This window comes from Nelumbo nucifera, chromosome 4 (assembly GCF_055504915.1).
Source record: "Nelumbo nucifera cultivar China Antique chromosome 4, China Antique-T2T, whole genome shotgun sequence".
Lineage (NCBI taxonomy): Eukaryota > Viridiplantae > Streptophyta > Magnoliopsida > Proteales > Nelumbonaceae > Nelumbo > Nelumbo nucifera.
In genome coordinates this window covers 43,035,729-43,056,926 of record NC_142652.1, presented here as the reverse complement: position 1 = coordinate 43,056,926, position 21,198 = coordinate 43,035,729, and the positions used below count along the sequence as shown (strand labels likewise).

The 21,198-nt window shown below is 45.0% G+C and overlaps 1 long non-coding RNA gene across 1 annotated transcript in view; it reads left to right on the top strand.

The window, feature by feature from the left end:
• The window catches only part of LOC104589556 (uncharacterized), a 33,986-nt gene that overhangs the window by 7,133 nt on the left and 5,655 nt on the right, over positions 1 to 21,198 (top strand). Inside the window, exon 6 of the long non-coding RNA XR_733977.3 lies at positions 20,262 to 20,328. This is a non-coding gene — a long non-coding RNA (uncharacterized LOC104589556). The remainder of the gene's footprint in view (positions 1 to 20,261; positions 20,329 to 21,198) is intronic.

Sequence of the window (21,198 nt, the reverse complement as noted above, 5' to 3'; positions counted from 1 at the left end):
TCAAAGTATTGGCATGTATCGGCTCGTATCGGCCGATACGTATCGTGTCGGTAGCTCCTCGATATGCTCCTACAAGGGTTGTATCGGGTCAGCCACTGGTTCAGAGGGTAGCTAGGCCTTAAACCGACCCCTCTGAACTGATTTGAAAAAAAAAGTAAAACATAAAAAAAGCACCGACACAGGGCGTATGTATCAACCCGTGTCGATATTTAGAACCTTGAAGCAATTCATTAAGCTAAATGCAAATAGCATTTTTAACTAATATTATGTAATCTTCAAAGCACAAAACCCAAAAATTTAAACCAAAGAAATTCAATAAGCAAAAAGACAAACATTATTTTTGCTGATTTTTGTTAACATTATTTTTAAATATTTAATTATTAACAGCATTTATCAATAATAGTAAGTAATTATAATATTTCATTAAATAATCAGTAATGATAGTTCTAATAATATTACTTAGTTATTTTTAATATAACAATAATTATTAAATTTATGAATAGGATTTATTAACAATATTCATTAAATTAATAATAACAAAATTAAATTAAATTAACAGTATTTATTAGTAATAGCCAGTAATTATAATATTTTATTAAATAATCAATAACAATACTTTTAATAACATTTTTAATTATTTTTAATATAACAATAATTACTAAATTTATTAATAATGGTTTTTATAATTTTAATTTAAAGTAAAATTAAAGTAAATATATATTTATTTTATTAAAGTATTTATTAATAACAGTATTTATAATTTTAATTTAAAGTAAAATTAAAGTAGATATCCATTTATTAACAATATTTATGATAACCGTAATTATTAATTATAATCACTAATCTTATAATTAATTATTTATCATAACATCAATTATTAATTATTTATAATAATGGGGCACTTGGTTATAATTAATTACTGATGCCACTTGGCGAAAGGGGAGACCACCCCTTTCTTATTAATATATATATATATTTAAGAAGGTTGTTTCTCCATAGACTAGAAAATCTAACATATATCTTTCTATTTTCTTTGATGTTCATCCTCACCAGATTTTCAATACATATAAACTATTTGAAAATTCACCATCTTTCTACTTTTTTTGATTCATTCATTAAATCATGTTAAAATAAATGCACCATTTCAAGGATATTATTGAAATATAGGATAGAACAAGCATTATGTTACCAACCATATGAATTGATTGGAGTATAAAAGATTCAGATGATGAGTTTTTTGATTGTTTAAACATGGATAGCAAGGTGTTTAAACAGAAAGTGATGCTACTGAACCATTTTCAATAAATTGGCCAGCAAAATAACTAAATATATAAACCATGAGCTTCTAAAGAGAAAAAGAATCAGCTTAATACTACTCAATGCAAATAGATTGGTGTAAACTAGTTGGTGCAAAGTACTTAGGGTAGACTGGTGCTAAATTTTGTACTCCTGAAAAAATGTTCATAGAGAGACTAGAGGCGTTCAATTTTTGTAGGATCTACTCACATGATCTGAAAATGATAAACATTTAGGTGGCGTTTGACAAATCTGAAATTTCAGATCTACAAAGTTAAAAAGATATTTTTCATGTCTGAAATCTGAAAAGAAGCATAGGTGCTTTTCTACTTTTTAAAAGCTCTGAAGCCATAAGTTTTGTGTTCGATCAATCCTTTACTAAAATTCACTAATTTTACTATTTTACCCCTACAACATAGTATTTGGAAATGTTGAGTTCAATGTGCATTATCTCATAAAAAATAAGTTTCAACCTCAAAATAGTATTGAAACAATACAAATAAAAAATAATAAGTTAATAATTAAAAATTACTAATTAATAAATGAAATGATTAAAATTAAAAAAAGAACTAATGACTATAAAAATATTAAACTACTACTACTCCCCGAACCATTGTTGCAACTTGCAGCGTGGTTAGGGGAGAGAGAGAGAGAGAGAGAGAGAGCCATCGTCGCTGCAAGTGTTGCAACTTGCGGCGACGGTGATAGGAAGATGGGGGAGAGAGATAGAGAGGGAATCGTCGCCGTTGTGGCGGGAAGAGAGGGAGAGAGAGAGAATTGTCGCTGCTGCAACTTGCAGTGAGATCAAGAGAGAGAGAGGGAGCCATTGCCACTGTAGTAGGAAGACAGGGGGGAGAGAGAGAGAGAGAGAGAGAGAGAGAGAGAGAGCTGCTGCTACAAGTTGTATTGGCGGTGGTGGCGGTGGAGTTTTGTTCAGGTCGTAGTAAGGGTTCAAATGACTTAATTTCCAAGTTTATATGAAAGACAAACCATGTCATATTTAAATTTCTTTGAGGACACTTATGTCTTTTACACACCTATGAATTACGTTTGACTGCATTAAGGACCCGCTCCACCTCTTAGGAAGTAAGATCTGAAATTGGATTTCAGATCTAGTAATAAGAAGAAATACCAAATGAAAGTGGTGTATGAAAAGCAACGTTTTCAGATCCCAGACATCTGAAAAGTGCAATCAAACACCACTTTAGTCCATATTTATTGAACCTATTAGATAGTGTATGCCCTCAACTCCATTAAACTGATGTACATTAATGATATTTATTAATGAGTAAAATCAATTCATTATTATTTCATGTGTTTTGGTTTCTTTCTCTATAATACTCCTTGATTATACATTTATGAAACTTATGTAAGCCTAAATGTTCTCAACCAATTTATAAATTCAAGGCATTTATGATGACAAGGTTGACACTTTGCTGTCGAACTAGTGGAATAGTTAGTCTTACCTACTTGGGTTAGGCCTAAGATACAATGAATGAGTGTTTAAGAAACACTAAATGAGACCATTTTTTGTTTAACCCTGGACATTGGAGATAGATGAATGAAATCAGAAAGTTGTATTTAATCTTCTGACTTGATAATGGTACTCTATTAAGTATTAGACTAGTTTGCTTTCAATATGCCAATTGATGAGATCTTTTTAGGGCCAAATACTTAGATATGTTGGAGTAGATTGGAATAACACTTAGTATGTGATCATTATGAAGGGTCAAGCTAGCACTTTGTCAAATTAACCAAGAAAATATCTCAAAATATACTCTCTTTGATGTAAGCCAAAAACTATTGGTAGTGGATTTCATAAGTCTTAAATTCATTTTGCAAAATGTATTTATATTAATAAATGATTTATTTTGAGTAGAGGGTGTTGCGCTGCCTTTTATAGTTAGAAAATACGTCTTTCCCCGTGGTATATGAGTCTGTCCTCATACATTAGCCCCTTGCTTAATGGCGGGTGTATCCATTATTGAGCAAAAAAAGGATTTACCATTTTGCCTAATTATTGGATATTACCCCTTAAAATTCTAAAGAATTTTCAAACACAATTAACCCCTAAAACAAGGGTCAAAGCGGTCTATAGGATGGGTTTTCTAAGGAACAATAAGCTTAGTCATCCAAGGAGTATGCTCCGAGGAACAACCCCTATGGACATCCTTCGAGGACAAGATGTTGTTGTTTATCAAGGGATGAAGTGATTACAGGTGGTATGTGAACCGTCAATCAAAAAATTATTCATGTACTACATGCATTGATAGAAAATTAATAGCTTGCTCGTTAAGTCTCAATTGAATGACTGAAAAAAAAATCCCTTCTCGCACCATGTTTCATTTGTGTCACACCTATAATTCAAGTATAGTAATTGTAAGTATAATTCAAGAATAGTAATTGTAAGGATTAAAGTATTGGTATTGGATATTGTATCGGGTAAGTCGGGTATGGATATGGCTACGGATATAGATACATTTTGGAAACGTATGGATACAAACGAAAGATATAGAAACACTTGGATAGCCTAGTGAAATGCATATAAATCATATAAATATATTAATAATAGTAAACGTAAAGCTGAATTATCTATGAGTAATATATAAAGACATGAGAAATGCATACTTCAATAGGTTATATAAAGAGAAATATTACAATAAACAATACTGGGGCTCTAGAGCATTCAAACATTGTATAATAATTATCATTATTTCAATTTTATAATTAAATTTTCAAATTTTATCAATTTTTGAGAATATTTATTATTTTAGTATTTTATTTAAATAACAACTTTTTTTAAATAGTAAATATGTTTTGATTTTTAGCATATAATATTTTTATTTTACACATAATTGTAAAATAAAACAAAAAAATCATTTAAGGTGGACAAAATAAATTATATTTAACTTTCAGATTTTATTAAATCTTTTGGGAACATTAAATAATCTTAAATTATCTATTTCAGTTTTTATAATTATAATTTTCTGTTTTCCATTAATTTTGTTGGGAAAATTTATTTATTTAGTATTTTATATAATAACTATTTTTTCAAATAATAACAATATTTTCATTTTTAACATATAAATATGTGTAAAATAAAATATATAAATCATATAAGGTAGATGAAATTTATTATTTTTATAATTTATAGTTTTTTTTTTTAATTTTTTGAAAAAATTAAATCTTAAATTATTTATTTCATTTTTCATATTACTATTTTTAATTTGTATTAAAAACAATCCAAAAGTACTCAATGTACAGTTTTATCAAAGTAGACATGGATACACTTCCGTACGGTGCAATTCGACTTGATACAAAGGCATATCATATTGATATGCACGACTAATGAGATACATATCCAATCGTAATTGATGAAGGGGAATTTGGCCCGACCTCGCAGTTACCCGACACGTGGCAGAAACAAGCAACTCGGGACAGTAGAGCGCCCGAAGCAAGCACCGAGAGCAAAGTCCAAGTTCGCTATTGAGCCCGAACTCCAGACCGCCCTACTAGGAGCCCGAGCTCCCCACTAAGGGCCCGAGCTCCCCGCCAAGAGCCCGAGCTCCCTACCACGAGTCCGAGCTCCCTACTGGGAGTTCGAGTTCCCTGTTAAAAGCCCGAGCTCCCCGCCAAGAGCCTGAGCTCCCTACTGAGAACCCGAGCTCCCTACAAGGAGCACACTTGGCCCCAAGCCTCACAAAGCTAACCTGAGCTGGCCCATGGCAGCTCGGAACACTCCAAACCGAACTCAAAACACCTCGCTCGCCACTCCAACACTTCGCTTCCAAAACACTAGGCTGACCAAACGTACCCGACACCAAGGACGTCCGTATCCAAAGGCGACGCACCTGACTGATTTGGGATTTGACGCCTAACATCCGCACTTCAAACGGCTTCTTGCTACTGCCACCTGCAATCGTCGTCACTAGCCGCAGAGAAGGCTCCGACAAAAGGAATAGTGGCGGTTCTGTCCGGACAGAAGAAATGACATCCGAACTGGCAGGAGTCCAGAAGTAATCATGCCCGATTTGACGGAAGCCTGGAAATGAGTGCACGAGGTGGTTATAAAAGGCTCCTACCCCTCCAGGAACGAGGTATGCTAACTTTGCGCTATCTGGTTTATCTTGCCTTTGAAGGATTCTAACTTGAGCTTCGGAGCCCTTACGCCGGGTTCTCCCCGGAGCTTTTCTTCTCCTTCCGTTTCAAGTCCTTGTTATTCAGTTTAGAGGCAAGATCATTGACAGCTAGACCGGCCAGATTGTGCATCATCAATTGGCGCCGTCTGTGGGAACGCTTCAAAAGGCCTCCCTCCAAAACTTTCATACCCTTTTCTTCTTCTTTGAAAAACTCAATACTCATGGCCTCATCCAGCAACGCCGGACGCGGCACAGAGACAAACACCACCGGGGAACAGCCCCAAGTTCCCGTGGTGTGCGTTGGGCAGTTCACCATCCCCCTCTCAGTGGATGGAATCCCCAATCTGACTACGCCACAAGCAGTGGCGCCTATAAGCCTACCTGCCGCAAACATCCCCTTTCCTCTCCCCATCGAAACTACCCTCACTGAACCAACCGCCGTCCCCCTAGCAGCCAGTCAAAATCGGTTGGACGACCTAATGCAGTGCATGCGGGCAATGCAAGCCCAGATGCAACAGTTCCAGCAACACCAGCTTCATCAGCACCAAGTGTTGCACAACCTCGCCCAGTACCACTGTCAACAGCAGTTCCCCCAACTGACACCGAACCAACCACTACTTCCACCTCGCCACCCTGCCCCGAAGCCAGTCAAGGCCTCTCCGCAGGATGGGCGCCTCCACCAAGGAAAGGCCTCTAGGCCCCAGAATCCCCCAAACAGCCAGGCCTCATCCCCAGGCCGGAGAGAAAGAAAAGTCATCCCCGCCTCGCGGCTCGCAGGCGGATCGGCACCTCGGGGCTCCAAACCGGAGTCCCCACTGGTGGAAAACCGATTCGGCGCACTGGCGGCAGCGGACTACCAGCACTCCGGGCCCATCGAGCTCGGCAACACGGAGGCCAGCAGCGCCAGTACAAGGCCCACTCAGCAGCGAAGGCGCCGTCGAGGTCGACGAACCGCCACCCGCGTCCTGTCAGAGCTCAGAGCCAAAGGCGAGGCGAGCTCGGACGAGGTAGGAGTTGCCCCGATTCTCTCAGTTCCTTCCCCCTTCGCATCAGAACTCCTGGCAGTCCCCTTGCCCAGAGATTTCAAGCTCCCACCCCTAGACAAGTATGACGGGTCCTTCGACCCCAACGACCACGTGGACGCTTTCCAGTCCCAAATGCACCTCGCCAGAGCCAGTGAATCATGCATGTGCGTGGCTTTCACCACCACCCTCAAGGGGGTAGCCCGCACTTGGTACAGGAACCTGGCCCCCGGATCGATAAAGTGTTGGTTTCAGTTCGTGCAGGTCTTCACTGCACACTTTGACACCAGCAAGCGGTGCCCCAGAGCAGAGGAAAGCATCTTCGGGGTAGTCCAAAGGGAAGGAGAACCCATACGGGGCTACATCAAATGATTCAACGAGGCATGCTTACAGATACTGCGGTTAGACCCCGCGGTGCAGCTCGCCGCAGCAAAAAGAGGGGTGACGCACAAGGAATTCAAGTGGCACATGGTAGCTAACCAGCCCGCGACCGTGGCCGAGTTCCTTAAGCTCGCGGACAAGTTCATGAAGACTGAGGAGGAAATCAACCAAAGAACCGAGGGCGGAAACGAGAAAAGAAAGAGGGACGGTGAGCCCTCTAACTCAACCGACCGAAAAAACCCGGCCCGGGACCCAAAACTGAACCAGTCGTTCCGAGCTCCCCTGCCTGTTCGGACGGATTACACGCCACTGAACACGAGGCGGACCGAGATCTTAATGACGATTAAGGACGCCCCGTACGTGAGATGGCCACCTCGCCTAAAGGGAAATCCGAACGAAAGAAACAAGAATTTGTATTGTAGTTTCCATAGGGACCACGGTCACAGTACCGAGCAGTGCAATAACCTCCGAGACGAAATAGAGGGGCTCATCCGTCGTGGATACTTAAGGAACTTTGTACAGCATAACAATAATAGCAATAAAGCGGATCGGCCAAGCGAGCACGAAAAGGACGCCCCCGAGACTAGCAGCAGGCCTGCCAAAACGATGCAGCGACAACCTCCGGCAGAGAGGCCAATTCGGGGAACCATCCATGTAATTGTGGGAGGTTCGGTAGTAGCAGGGTGCACATCGGCGGCGGCCCGGACTTCAGTTCGCGAAGCAGTCCTCGAGGAGCGGAACCCGCCGAAAAGACCAAAGACCGAAGAGCCAATTCTCTTCACAGAAGACGACGCGCGAGGAGTTCGCTACCCTCACGATGACGCACTTGTCATTAAACTAAGGATCAAAGACTTCGAGGTTAGGCGCGTGCTCGTAGATTCAGGTAGCTCGGCGGACATCCTCTTCAAATCGGTGTTTGATCGGCTACAGTTACCAAGGAGCGAACTAAAACCTGCAAGCACTCCCTTGGTGGGCTTCAGCGGGGAGGAAGTCAGGCCCCTTGGAAAAATAACGGTGCCCGTGGAAGTCGGCACGTGGCCTTGTGCGGTCAGACTCAACCACGACTTCCTGGTGGTTGCGACCCCCTCCCCATACAATGCCATAATAGGGCGGCCAATCACGCATATCCTGCGAGCGGTGGTCTCCACCTACTATTTGGCCATGAAGTTCCCTACGGACTTCGGTGTGGGGGTAGTGCGGGGCGACCAGCTCGAGTCCCGCAAGTGCTACGTTGCCGCCCTAAAGGGCAAGTCCAAGCCGGCCGGCGACCTCGATCTGGAGCGGCCTACGGAGCAAGGCGAAGAACGAGCCTCGCCAACAGAAGAAACAGTCGCGATCCCGACCTCGCCTACGGACCCAGCTCGCGCAGTCCAGATTGGTGCTTCTGTCAAAGAACCCCTACAGACCGAACTGGTAAGTTTTTTACTTCAAAATTTAGATATTTTTGCATGGTCCGCGGCCGATATGCCCGGTATTGACCCTGGTCTTATAACTCACAAACTTAACACTAACCCTTTAGTCAGACCCGTTAGACAGAAGAAACGGAACTTAGCCCCAGAGCGCTGGAAAGCGGTCGACGAGGAAGTCGAGAAGCTCCTCGCGGCAGACTTCATAAGGGAAGTCCATTACCCGAGCTGGGTGGCCAACCCTGTGCTGGTGAAAAAGGCGAACGGCAAGTGGCGCATGTGCGTCGACTACACCGACCTGAACCGAGCTTGCCCGAAAGACTGCTTCCCCCTTCCTAGGATCGATCGCCTAGTGGACGCGACTTCGGGACATGAATTGCTAAGTTTCCTGGATGCCTACTCAGGCTACAACCAAATCCGGATGGACCAATCCGACGAGGAAAAAACCAGCTTCATAACCGAGTTCGGTCTATGCTGTTACAAGGTCATGCCCTTCGGGTTAAAAAACGCCGGGGCGACCTTTCAAAGACTTGTAAATAGGCTGTTTCGGCCCCTGATCGACAAAAAGATAGAGTGCTATGTAGACGACATGGTCGTCAAAACACGGTTTTCACAAGAATTAATACAAGACTTAGATTCTGTCTTCCAAATCTTGCGTTAGTATAACATGAAATTGAACCCCAACAAGTGTGTCTTTGGTGTCACATCGGGCAAATTCCTGGGCTACGTTGTCAATCGATGCGGTATCGAGGCCAACCCGGACAAAATAAAAGCCATCCTAGATATGAGACCACCTCGGAAAATAAAAGAAGTTTAGAGGCTAAACGGCCGCATAGCCGCTTCATGTCCAAGTCGGCAGATCGTTGCCTACCCTTCTTCAAAGCAATCAAAGGCAAAGGGTTTGAATGGACCCAAGACTGTCAGCTCGCGTTTGACGAGCTAAAAGGCTACCTCGCCAGTGTGCCAACCTTGGCTAGGCCCGAGGAAGGCGAAGTCTTAGAACTGTACCTCTCGGCTAGCGACGAGGTGGTCAGTTCGGTACTAGTAAAGGAAGCAGACCGGGTCCAACGACCCATATATTATGTTAGTAAAATCTTGCAGGGAGCAGAGACAAGGTACTCGCAGATAGAAAAGCTAGCGTATGCACTGGTTGTAGCAGCACGAAAACTCCGCCCGTACTTCCAGGCTCACACCGTCATCGTCCTGATCGACAAACCTCTGAGACAAGTTTTACTCAAACCTGAGGTTTCCGGTCGGCTGACGAAGTGGGCCATCGAACTCAGCGAGTACGATCTCCAGTACAAGCCAAGAACTGCCATTAAGGCCCAAGCCTTGGCAGATTTTATCGCAGAATGCACGTTTAGCCTCGAAGCCCCCGAGCCGGTCGAGCCCGAGATCCCCAGTTCAGGCGAACTCGGAGCTCCCAAGCCAAACGAGTCCGAACCCCGTGAAGTAGCAGCCAGTGTGGCATCCCTCCTGGTTAGACCAAGCGCGAACTGGGATGAGGAGCCCTGGATCCTTCACGTAGATGGCTCCTCGAACCAATAAGGCAGCGGGGCTGGAATAGTGCTACGCGGCCCGAGCGGAACAAAACTGGAATACGCACTACGCTTTGAGTTCGCGGCGTCCAACAACGAGGCGGAATACGAGGCACTGATAGCCGGGCTAAACCTAGCGCACAAGGTCGGAGCAAAGCACATGGTTATCTGCAGTGATTCCCAGCTCGTGGTCAACCAAGTTACAGGCGAGTACGAAGCACGCGAGCTCACTATGATTGCGTACTTGGCAAAAGTAAAGGAAGCTCTGCTCAACTTCCAGTCACACTTCATCAAGCAAATCCCGAGGTCAGAGAACGCTGAGGCCGACGCCCTGTCCCGACTGGCTAGCACGAGCCACAACGCCAGGAGAACCGTGTACGTAGAGGACTTACCTCGGCCCAGCATTCTCGGTGGAGCAGAAGTGGTCGCTCCCGTCACCGAAGCAGAGCCGAGTTGGATCGACCCACTCGCGAGCTTCCTGTTAGACGGAACCCTCCCCGCGGACCGCAACGCAGCCAAGAGGGTGCAGCGCCAGGCAGCCAAATACGTCATGATAGACGAACGGTTGTACCGACGATCCTACACGCTCCCCTATCTGCGATGCTTGCGCCCAGCCGAAGCCGAGCTGGTACTCCGCGACATCCATGAAGGCTTGTGCGGCGGACACCTGGGGGGCAGAGCCCTCACCCAAAAAGCACTTCGACAAGGATACTACTGGCCAACGATGAAGACAGAGGCAATCGAGCTCGTCAGAAAATGCGACAAGTGTCAGAAGCATGCCAGCATCCACCATCAGCCCGCTGCCGACCTCAAATACCTCACCAGCCCATGGCCCTTCGCCCAATGGGGGATCGACCTCCTGGGGCCATTCCCACCAGCGACAGGTGGGAGAAAATTCCTAGTGGTGGCAGTAGATTATTTCACAAAGTGGATAAAAGCTGAACCCTTGGCAATAGTTACAGCCCGAAACATACAAAACTTCTTTTGGAAGAACATTGTATGTTGCTTCGGGCTACCTCGGGTACTGATCTCCGACAACGACAAACAGTTCGAAGATATCAAGTTCCAAGAGTGGTGCCGAAGAATGGGAATTAGTCAGAACTTCACATCGGTCGCACACCCACAGGCAAATGGCCAAACAGAAGTAATGAACAGAGCCATCCTCCGCGGACTGAAAGCGCGATTGGACCGAGCCAAAGGTTTGTGGGCAGACGAACTACCAAGTGTTCTATGGGCACACCGAACCACAGAAAAAATTGTCACAGGTGAGACCCCCTTTAACCTCACCTACGGCACTGAAGCAGTGATCCCGGCGGAAATCGAAGTGCCTACGTTGCGACTAGAAGCGTACGACGAACAAACAAACGAGGGCGAGTTACGCACCAACCTTGACCTACGGGACGAAGTGAGAGACCTCGCGCACATCCGAACTGCGGCCTACCAACAAAAGGTAGCTCGGTATTATAACGCGCGAGTAAAAAATAGGAACTTCCGCGTCGGCGACCTGGTTCTCCGTAAGGTCATGATGCCTGAACCTGGCGTAGGGAAGCTTGGACCAAACTGGGAAGGACCCTACAGAGTAATGAAAACACTCGGTGGGGGAGCATACGAGCTCGGAACCCTAGAAGGAAAACAAGTACCCCGAGCATGGAACGTTGTCAACTTAAGAAGGTACTACCTATAGACCACCAAGGCCAATACCCCGAAGTAATTTCATGTCAGAAAACAAACTGAAGGACCGAAATGGTCAGTTCGGCAAAAAACATAGCTCGAAGACAGGACAACCAGTACATGAACAAAAAGCCATTTCACTTCAGAATAGATGTGTACATTCAAAAAAAAAAAAAGCCATTTCACTTCAGAATATATGTGTACATTTCACAAGCCAGGGGCTACTTCATCGTTATCAGAAGCCACTTCGACAACGCCCGAAGGACTTGCCTCCCCCTCGGAGTCCAGTTCGGCATCTGCAGCATTAGCCATCTCTTGAGTGATGCGCGAAGTGGATATGGCGCTGGTATTGAGGTCGGGGTACGTATTCTGGATCATCCACCGGCTTAGCTTGAAACCCCTCCTGTAGGAGTCCACCATCAGATCATCGAAATCCGGCGAAGCAATGTAATCACTGACAGCTTTCTTCTTCGCGTCCTCGATGCCTTGAGAGAAGATCTGATTCCTCTCCCGGATATCCTCCTGAAGATACTCGACCTAGTGCTCCAGGTCCAGCTTTATTTCCGCCATACGCTTCACCACCACTCCCATGGCCTCGGCATCCCTTTGAGACCTCGCCTGCCTAGACCGCGCGAGGCAAGCAGCAGCCTCAGCAGCACGAGCATTCTCCTCGGCAGTTCGAGCAGCCTCCTCGGCAGCTCGCGCCTGCCTCGAGCATCTCTCCACCTGGTTCGCCAAGGCGTGAATGGAAGAGTTCACCTATCAAAGGAAAACGGGATCAAAGGAACGAATAGAAGAATAAAAGCCAAACTCTAAAGAAGGGAGCACTTACCACCATGGCATGAGTAACAGCACGACAGGCCACTTGGTGCAGAGGGAGCTCGGTCCACGCCGCAACTTCCTCGGGAAACATCGCCTCCTTACTCCGTTGAAGAGCGTGAACAGACGACAGCACGCTCCTGAAGTCACCTGGGGCCTTCGAGCCCGACGGCCCAGCTCGCGTATGGGCAGACTCGGAGTAGGCGGGAGCCCCCGTGTGTGTGGTTTCGGCATAAGGAGCCCCCGCCGGCTCCTGCATAGGAGGAACCATCTCGGGCTCCTCTGCCGGATAGTCTGGCACCTCGGGCTCCGCACCCTGGGATGGCTCGGCGCGAGCTCGCTTAGCCACCCGTTTTCTCCTCTTCATGCCCTGGAACAAGTGCCCACCTCGGGTCCCTCGGGAGTTCATCGTACCTCCGAAAAGGAGTTCGGCATCAGTAAGACACGTAAAAGAAGAGCAAGACAGGATCACTAGGGAAAGAACCTACCCGAACTCAGGCCCGCAGCAATAAGCTTGGCCTCCGTCAGATACCATTGACAATCCAGCCCAAGCCGCGCCCATTGCCGAAGGCCCTTCGCCGTTTCTTTATCAAGTGTGATGCCGGAATCGGGAGCGGCCATCCCCCAGCCGGTCTGAAATGGCCACCCCAGCGCACTTCGCACCCCGAAGTAGTCCCGCTTCCACGCCGGGACCTTATTGGGGAGTCCGTGTAAGAGCTTGAAGCCCGGGCGAGGAGACAGGTAGTATGCCCGCCTACGCCTAGGAAGGGGACCCGCTTGTTTTTTCAGCATTAAAATAGAGGAGAAAATCTCCAGATCCAAAGGAAAGTTCTCGTCACAAAATAAGGAGATCGTCCCCACTAAATTTTTAATAGAGTTCGGGTGAAGCTGGCCAACCGTCACACCGAAGTGGTTTAGAATCTCGACGAGAAGAGGGTGAAAGGGCAGTCGCAGCCCCGTAGCAAGCTGTTCCCAGAAAATCACGATCTCATTAGGACCATGTTTCCAAGGGAAGCTGCCCGTAGGGATGAAGTAACCGTGCTCCCCGGGCAAGTCGTAGTAGTCTACGAGGGATTGAAGTTCCTCAGGCGTCATAGTCGAAGGGCCGAACTGATCTACAACTCGGCCACGACGGGAGGTGGACGCCGACCTACCCGAAGCACCTCGGGCTGTAGGCCCGACCCCTTCCTCAGGACCTACATCGGGCTCACTCGAACTACCGGGGGACGCATACTGGTTCGTAGAACCTACATCAGACCCGCTTGAATAGTCTGAACCCTCCAAACTAGACATCGGGAAACGGAACGGGATTCCAAAAGCACTCACCCGGGAAGAAGACTGAAGCAGACCACGAAAGCTCGAACAAGCAAAGAACCTGGGATGCGAGCTGAAAAGCCTGGATGCGAGCTGAAACTTAGGCGCGAGCTCAAGATGTACAACAGTAGCAAGGATGCCCCCCCCCCGCGCGCGCGCTATTTATATCCACAACGGCCGGAAAGCGACGGCCCAGATCGAAGCCAATCCAACGGCCCACAGCCGCGGTAAACCGCACGTCTTCCAAAACCAATCAACGCACGTCTCTCCGAAACCAACGAGGCGTCGCGCACGTCTTGTCAGAGGACAGGTGTCGGCACGCGTCTTCCTGAAACCGACGGGGTGTCGGAGCACGTCTCCTCGCAATAAAAGCGTCTGCAGCGCAACTCCTGAACAACTGCCTTCACGACTCCCAGACGCGCGCCCTTTTTTGAAAATCAAATTAGAGGAAGCGCGCTCAGCACAGACCAAAACCCTCCTGCTACCTTGCAAACTCCCCGCGCCAAGACGGGACCCTTGTCGCAGGGAGTGGGGGGCAATTGATGAAGGGGAATTTGGCCCGACCTCGCAGTTACCCGACACGTGGCAGAAACAAGCAACTCGGGACAGTAGAGCGCCCGAAGCAAGCACCGAGAGCAAAGTCCAAGCTCGCTACTGAGCCCGAACTCCAGACCGCCCTACTAGGAGCCCGAGCTCCCCACCAAGAGCCCGAGCTCCCTACCACGAGTCCGAGCTCCCTACTGGGAGTCCGAGCTCCCTGTTAAAAGCCCGAGCTCCCCGCCAAGAGCCCGAGCTCCCTACTGAGAACCCGAGCTCCCTACAAGGAGCACACTTGGCCCCAAGCCTCACAAAGCTAACCCCAGCTGGCCCATGGCAGCTCGGAACACTCCAAACCGAACTCAAAACACCTCGCTCGCCACTCCAACACTTCGCTTCCAAAACACTAGGCTGACCAAACGTACCCGACACCAAGGACGTCCGTATCCAAAGGCGACGCACCTGACTGATTTGGGATCTGACGCCTGACAGCCGCACTTCAAACGGCTTCCTGCTACCGCCACCTGCAACCGTCGTCACTAGCCGCAGAGAAGGCTCCAACAAAAGGAACAGTGGCGGTTCTGTCCGGCCAGAGGAAATGACATCCGAACTGGCAGGAGTCCAGAAGTAATCATGCCCGATCTGACGGAAGCCTGGAAATGAGTGCGCGAGGTGGTTATAAAAGGCTCCTACCCCCCCCCAGGAACGAGGTATGCTAACTTTGCGCTATCTGGTTTATCTTGCCTTTGAAGGATTCTAACTTGAGCTTCGGAGCCCTTACGTCGGGTTCTCCCCGGAGTTTCTCTTCTCCTTCCGTTTCAGGTCTCTGTTATTCAGTTCAGAGGCAAGATCATTGACAACTCAAAACACCTCGCTCGCCACTCCAACACTTCGCTTCCAAAACACTAGGCTGACCAAACGTACCCGACACCAAGGACGTCCGTATCCAAAGGCGACGCACCTGACTGATTTGGGATCTGACGCCTGACAGCCGCACTTCAAACGGCTTCCTGCTACCGCCACCTGCAACCGTTGTCACTAGCCGCAGAGAAGGCTCCAACAAAAGGAACAGTGACGGTTCTGTCCGGCCAGAGGAAATGACATCCGAACTGGCAGGAGTCCAGAAGTAATCATGCCCGATCTGACGGAAGCCTGGAAATGAGTGCGCGAGGTGGTTATAAAAGGCTCCTACCCCCCCCCAGGAACGAGGTATGCTAACTTTGCGCTATCTGGTTTATCTTGCCTTTGAAGGATTCTAACTTGAGCTTCGGAGCCCTTACGTCGGGTTCTCCCCGGAGTTTCTCTTCTCCTTCCGTTTCAGGTCTCTGTTATTCAGTTCAGAGGCAAGATCATTGACAACTCAAAACACCTCGCTCGCCACTCCAACACTTCGCTTCCAAAACACTAGGCTGACCAAACGTACCCGACACCAAGGACGTCCGTATCCAAAGGCGACGCACCTGACTGATTTGGGATCTGATGCCTGACAGCCGCACTTCAAACGGCTTCCTGCTACCGCCACCTGCAACCGTTGTCACTAGCCGCAGAGAAGGCTCCAACAAAAGGAACAGTGACGGTTCTGTCCGGCCAGAGGAAATGACATCCGAACTGGCAGGAGTCCAGAAGTAATCATGCCCGATCTGACGGAAGCCTGGAAATGAGTGTGCGAGGTGGTTATAAAAGGCTCCTACCCCCCCCCCCCCCCAGGAACGAGGTATGCTAACTTTGCGCTATCTGGTTTATCTTGCCTTTGAAGGATTCTAACTTGAGCTTCGGAGCCCTTACGCCGGGTTCTCCCCGGAGTTTCTCTTCTCCTTCCGTTTCAGGTCTCTGTTATTCAGTTCAGAGGCAAGATCATTGACAGCTAAGACCGGCCAGATTGTGCATCATCCGTAATGTATCTTGTATCCATGATTATAAATACGGATGCGATATGCCTCGTATCAGGAGTACCGTATCGATAACATAATACTTGGGTAACTGTCCTGTGCATAATTGTCACACGAAGAGATGGATGTCCCGTGGTGTCGCAATTTCTAGTGAAACGCTAATTTGTCTCTTTGAAAACCAGGGAGAATTTGTCGCATGGCCTTGCATTTTTCGAGTAGAAAAGGCTGACATTATGTATAATTTGAAGGCAAACCCAGTAATTAGAGTGCTTAGAGATAGTGTGGTGTTTGAAATGCTGTACAATCACCCTTTGTCATTGAAATTCATCTACAATGGTAACATTTCTTTTATAACCAATTATTGACCTGACCATGTGATGTTTTAATTTGGGCTAGATCAGATGGCTGATGGCCCCTTTACCACGAATGTTTTACAAAGAATTGATTGTTATTGTTCCAAGTAAAATGGAGTGTTTCAAGCGGTTAGATAGATTCCCTTTAGTGATCAAGAATAGCATCTCTCGCTGAAACCATAGTGGACTTACTCTTTCAATCCTTTATGCTTCTCACATAATGGAATGACGTCAGCACTCGGCTTTTGTTCGGTTTATCACATAAGTCCCCAATTTATCCCCCTCTCCCCCCACCTAAAAAAAAGCCCAATTTTTGGTCCAAAAACCCTCAAATCCATCATTAAATTTGCTCATTACCAATTCAATGGCCTTGATAAACCCCCATTTACACTTTGACCCGTTAAATATAATAATAAATGTAAGGAAATAAACTAAAATAATAAATGAATAAAAGAAGTAATAATAATAATACAAATATAATGTAGAATAAAATAAATAAAAATTTATATATATAATAGAATGGTGATAGATAGGTAAAGTTATAATAATGGTGTTAATAATAGTACTTATGATCCTTTTGTTTTAGGATTTTAAAAGTTGGATACCTTTTCTTATTCAGGACTTGAAAATGCTTCTATTTTACATTAATATATGCTAGATTTTCTTATATCATTTTGCTTTGGATTTTTGTCTACTTAACCCTTCTCCTCTATGTGGGCCCCACCTATTGAACACGAGAGAGGGATGCTTAACCCCTTCCCTCTCCTATTCAAGTATATTGGGATTGGTTTAGTCGATGCCTTGGATTTGGAGTCACTATTGAGAAAAACTGATTTTAAACATAGCTCCGAGAGGTTCCATCACCTCTTTTTCTATCAATTCATGGGTGGTGACTCCAATCCAGCCCAAGTGAACCATTTCTTGACACTCACACCTTGGACCTAAGAAATCCTTAGGGTTGCAATATAATGGTCAATCATTCTAATATATTGGTGAGGCAACTATTGGATTGTGGTTGACATATTTTGTGTGTTTGGAGGATGAAAGGGATATGGCAGTATTAGAGATTACTAATAAGGAAATTGCACCCTCATAGCCAATAATAATAAGATTCATGTACAATTCTTTGGGTAACACCAAAATGAGTGAGTAATCCTAGTTGAACTTAAACTCTTGGGGAGGAATCTTAGTTGCACTGGAACTCTTGTATTTGTGCCCCAAAACATACTGATTGATTAGAGAATTCTTGATATGTAGAACTCTTGGATGAATCTTGATGAGGGTAGATTTGGCCCTCCGCTGATTTAGCAACACGTGGCACGACAGGATTGCTACATGACACCTTAGTGCCACATGAACAGATACAGATCCAACTAAGTCAAGGAGGCACACCTCGGAACTAGTCCGAGCACTTCATCCACAACTTAGGCATCTCAACATGGCGGCTAGCAGCACCTCGTCCAGGGTGGACCTATGGTACCTCGTTGTTTCTGGTCCAATGGACTTCGGCATGAGGAGCGACCTACTCGAGGACTTATTAACCTGTGGTACCTCGTTAGTACCGGTAGAAGTGACCTCGGTGTGAGAAGCGACCTCCCTCGAGGACTTGCCAACTTGATTGAGGTCTAGGTGGCGACTTACTAGACGTGCTCGCTGACCTCCTCTGCAAGCATCATGCCACTCCCAGGTCTCTCGGAAGTTGGCTCCCAAATTGAATGTTCTTTAGGAAACCGAATAATGATCTACGTGTGTGACTACCTTCGAGGACTTTGGACCGGTCAGGCATGTCTTCCTAGAGATCTTCGATGCAGTGCATGAAACCCACACCAAACAATGCCTATATAAAGGTCTCATCTCCTCCCTGAGAGAAAATGTATGCACAGCCTAACTCTCAAATACTAGGAATCTTGTTTTCAGCTCTCTCTAAAACTGTCAATTCATTAACTTGAGCATCGGAGTGCGCACACCGAGTAAAGCACCCCGGACATTGACTTGTCTTCTTACTACTTGACCAGGTGACCTCACTAGCCAGATGTTTGAGCTGTCCTCCAACAGGGAGCATCGGATCACGCATCATCAAATCCCATATTAATGGTAGTTAATCTAGACAATGATACAAATGTGGTTTTCCCAACCAGAATAGGACATTTTTGTATAGAGGGGTAGAATTGAATTCATCTGCGAATGAGAGGGCCTAAATGATAATTTTCAAGGATTTAAGAACAATGGCAAAGGAATTTCGGATCTAATTGCTATATTAGAAAGATGTTTTAATCCGGACCGCACATATTAGAAAAAAGAACAAAGATTCCAATCTCTAGGTAGAGAGGGGTTTTCTTCTCCTTTTCTTACTTATCTCTTAAGTTTTGGAAACCCTAAAAGATTCCAATCTCTAGGAGGAATGTGATTTCTGTCAGAGAACTTGTTGGGCTAATTGGTCGTTGCTAGGAAAGGAGAATTTCAGATTTCTCTTCAGCCAAATACGCGTGGATCAAGTAAGTATGAATTAGAAAAATTAAAATAGTCAAGTTCTAATGAAGATATTGGGTTAATGTGATCGATCGGTTCATTCTATTTCTTGCAGTTTTACTTAATTTCAATGAGATTTTCCATCTACTTGACTTTCATTTAGATACAAGAAAGGAAAAGTCAAGAAAAATTTATTACATGAAAGTAATGTAGAAATTGAAAGTGAAGTTTTTCTTTGATGTTCATTTGGAAACAAGTGAAAGTCCAATAAAATTTATTACACGAGAGTGACACAAAACAATGTCTAAGAAAACGAAGTTTTTCCTTGACGTTCATTTAGAAACAAAGGAAAGTCCAGCAAAATTAATCAAATAAAAATGACAAACAATGTATAAGAAGTTCATCAATTACAGTGATTTTGTTAGATTTGTCGAAGTTAATTTGGTAAAAAGTATGGATGATGCATGATGATGTTCCAACCTCCGATTGGGTCCAAATGTAAAACAGTGCAGATCTTATTGTGCTAAGTTGTAGGCTACACAATGAGAATTCATCAAAATTAGGAATGCAACTTGGGTGGGCCCAGCCGGAGCTTAGACTGACTTTAGTATGCAATTTACATTGGTTGGGCTCAGATTTTCAGTCACCGGGTTAGGCCTGGGCTAAAACGTTTGGGTTTTTTTATTTTTTTAGGGTAGGCCTGACACAGTCCATTTGCAAGGATACATGCATATATGTGTAAATGAACACATTAATACATATATTTATGTCAAATTTTAGTATTGGCTGATTGAATAACCCAAGCCTAACCCGAATGCATCAAATTTTAGTGCATTCGGGTAGTCCTAGATTGGACAAATTAGACTTGAACCTTGGCTTGGGCCTCAGGCCTAATTCTTAGGGTAGGGCCTGGGTTGGGTTGAGCTTAAACCCAGACCTACTACCCTGCCTAATTACACCTCTAATCAAAATTAGAATTCAGCCTTTGTCAACATTAATACAAATTCGGATTCAGCCATCACAAGACTGACTGTGCAATGAAAATATCTTTCTATGAATAAAAAAACATACAAATATGAAGATATTCTTAATAATGGGTTGCAAGTGGCTGTATAAACGGTGCAAACACGATATCGTGAGGCCGTGAGTACTGAATCTGAACTCCATTAATTTAGGTGTATTCCTTTGCGACTAGTCAATAAAAGATTCTTATGCGCCTTTATAAATATTCTTTATGGAAAGGCTTTGATCGCTATCCTTATCGACAGATTTAGATGCCTGCGAGCATGGCTCCTAAAAACAGTGATTTCTTTTTTGTGTTGCTCTTGTCTGCTATTTTCCTTTCGTCTTTGGTTGAGACAATAAGGGCACGGGAGATTTCTTCTTCAAACACCAATAACAATATTGCTCTTCCCCTTCATAAACAGGTTGAAATTCATCCTCCCTACAATTTACGGTCGGCAATACATCTTCTTCAAACTAAGAAGCCAGATAGTAACTCTCTCTCTCTCTCTCTCTCTCGTCTTGTTAATTTGTTTGATTTATTATGAATTTCTATTTTCTTGTCTATATGATTTGTAAGGAGCACCAAGTCTGGATTAGGAATCAGTAACTGATAACAATATTATTGAACGGTGGGTTTGATTTTCTTTTACGATGGGGTTTTAAGAAAGTCGTCTAGGGCTATTTTTTTCCTCCTATACTTCTGAAGCAAAAAGACAGTATGCACTATCTACGTTAGCATGCCTTCTTTGCACACAGATCTTCCCAGAAAATCTCAAGTAATTTCATCTGTTGGCTCAGCTTCAACTTGGTCATCATAACTGATAGGAATTCATATTTTATTTAAGACACACTCTGGAGCATCTTTCTCATAAAACTCCATTTAATTGCTTGAGTAATGTGTAAGTTCAAAATATGTTTAAAAGATTATAAATTCGTTTTTCTATATGTTGGAAAATCCCAAAGACACACTCTGGAGCATCTTTCTCATAAAACCCCAAAAGCACACTTTGGGGCAAGGGTGTCAATGGACCGGTTTTGGATTGAACCCCCGCCTAATCCAAAATCAATTTGGGCGGATTGAACGGACCAACAAGACTTAATGGATTGGACCAATCCAGTCCAAAGTATTTGTTAGATTGGATTGGACCTGGTCCATCCGTAACAAATTTACATTGGATTGGGTTGGGTCAAAGCCAATATCTAATCCATTGATATATTATGATAAAGAATTAAGGATATATGTCTCAATGGACCAGGTTTGGGTTGAAACCAATCTAAATCAAAATGAATTTGAAAGATTAATCCAAACATTAAAATGGACCAATCCAAATTGGTCTGAAATATTCATTGGATTGGATT